We start from the raw sequence: 2,582 nt of genomic DNA, 5'->3' as shown, positions 1-2,582 counted from the left end.
CCTTAGAGAGGGACATCATGCTTGGCAGGGTGGAGGGACAGCACAGGAGGGGAAGACCCTCTATGAGGTGGATTGATTCAGTGACTGGGATAATTGGCATGGGAGTGTTGGAGACAGTGCGATTGGCACAGGACAGATCAGAGTTTAGGGCTGTTGTACATTGGGTCGCTATGAGTCGCAGGCGACTCGACGGCACATAACAACAACAACAGTTGATGCTTATATTTGAATAATACTTGAATTATTTAGGCCTCCCTTCCTTATAGGTATATGGCAGTTACTTGAGTAAACATCATTTGCTTCTCTCACTAGCTTGAGCTTGGGATCGCTCCTGCCTCCTGCAAGTCACTTCTTGTTCTTGTTATGAGGAAATTGTTGCTACGGAATCAGGGAGAGGTTCATAGTTGCTGCCAATAAAAGAAACCAAGGCAAAGCTTTCTTTTTGAGAACCAAGTTTATAAAGCCCTCCTTTGAAAACATTCAGGGTTTTCAGTGTTTTACACCCTTAGGTAGTCTTTCACACTGTGGATTCTTTCCAGGAAACAGAAAGCATTTCTAGACAGAGATTTCTAGACAGTTCCCGCCCCCCCCCCCCCCCCCACCCCCGACAGTTTTTTCCTTGCTGCCAAAGCCAGAGAGAGTCAGGACTGCTCGGCACGTCGTCTTAAGTAAAGTCATCCATAGTTTATATGGTCACCGAATTTAATGTCAACAATAGTCTCTAGAGTTCAGAGGAGAGAACACGGAAAAGGAGCGCGGCAGGCAAGGAGCCTTGCAAGTGGCTGGTCCTCACATCTCCGCCTCGGCCTCGGCTGCGCCGGCGGATTCCTCCGGTCCGGGCTTGCAGGGCTGAGCACGCCGAACACAAGCCCGGGCCCCATCAGCCACAGAAAGCTTGAGTGTAGGAGGCACAGACTTAACCCTCCTCTAGACACTTATTTGCTTTCCGATTGTTCGTTAAAAACCTTGTGACTAAGAAGAAAAGAGACGTTTGTAATGACCACGGATAATGAAACCACTAACATAAACATTAATAAAAATTGTATACATCTAGAAATGCATGTTTATTTGATCAGGGAGGAGTGGTAGCAAATATTGGACACATGGGTTTCCATGGTGTAATGGTTAGCACTCTGGACTCTGAATACAACGATCTGAGTTCAAATCTTGGTAGAACCTGAACTTTTCCCCCTAGTATTTAGTTTTCTTGCCCCCGCCCACCCTAATCTATTACTATTCCCCAAACCCACGTTTCCAGGGAAATATGACCAGTAATTCAGTTTGAGTGTCCGTTGAAAAATCAGTTGAAAAGAATTCACATGAACCTAAAGTGTGAACCTGAAGGGATGGTCATGAAACTGACTCTGAAAGCGACTGACTCCCTACAATACCTTCAGAAAAGACCAGCCCCCACCTCCCCCGGCTTCTCACTCCTTACGCATTAAGCCATAAAAATTTTTGCTTTGATTTATTGCTTTATAGGCATAGCTAATTCAATCCGTGTAGAAATGAGAAGAACTAACACCATGAGCAATGACTAGGCGTGCGCTTCATTTTCCACTGAGAAATGAAGATTTGTTAAGATCTTCTATTTGTATTTCTAAGAAAGAATTGTTTGAAGTATCCCAGATATTTGAATACTACTAGTTTTCCACACGAAATAAACAAAGTATATGCAATTAAAAATAGTAAAGATCTTGAGTCTTTAGTCTTCTCTATGACTCTTAATTGCTGCATATAATCAGAAGAGATCAGTTTCTAGTGAAAGACACCATATTTGGTAAAATGGAGGTTCAATGGAGAAAAGAGGAAGACCCTCAACAAGATGAACTTGACACAATGGCCGCAACAACAAGGAAGGTTTAAAACAAGAAGTTTGTATGGATGCTGGTGCAGGACTGTAGTTTATCCTAAATCTATCCCATAGGAATCAGCTTAAAAATCAAATCTTACATGTCTTGTAATTATTTTCTTTTCATAAAATAAATGTCTTCTTTTGCAAGTTAATTTTTTTAAAGTATCTAGATTTGCCACAATTTAAAGCAAGACAAAGACATCACCGTGGTTCTCTAGAAGTAATTCTGAAGGGCATTCCTAAATTTTATCTTATTTTTATCTCTATATCCATATATTTCTAGTGGGAACATTGTGGCCTAGTCAGTATGAAGTTGTGCTGCCAAACCAAATGATAGGTTCTAATCCACCAACTGCTCTGTGGGAGAAAGAAGGGCAATCTCTTCCTTTCTGATTTACAGCCTCTGAAAATCGGCTGGAGGGTCAAATGTGAATTGAATCTGACTCAGTGGCAATGGATTCTTTTTCATTTATGTATTGTTATATTTGTTAATTCTTCCACCAGTCGTGATGCCACATTCCTCCTCGTACAGCCCAGCGTCTCAGATGATCTGTTCTGCATACAGATTGAAAATATATGGAGACAAAATACATACCTGATGGACACTCTTCTTGATTTTGAACTACGTAGTGTCTCCTTGCTCTGTTCTGACAGCTGGCTCTTGGTCCAAGTATAGGTTTCACATTAGCACAATCAAATGTTCTGGGATTCCCATTCTTCTCAGAGT

Source organism: Elephantulus edwardii, unplaced genomic scaffold (genome assembly GCF_000299155.1).
Source record: "Elephantulus edwardii isolate Elephantulus edwardi_28Jun2011 unplaced genomic scaffold, EleEdw1.0 scaffold00538, whole genome shotgun sequence".
Taxonomy (NCBI): domain Eukaryota; kingdom Metazoa; phylum Chordata; class Mammalia; order Macroscelidea; family Macroscelididae; genus Elephantulus; species Elephantulus edwardii.
Note: the sequence above shows the minus strand (reverse complement) of the source record.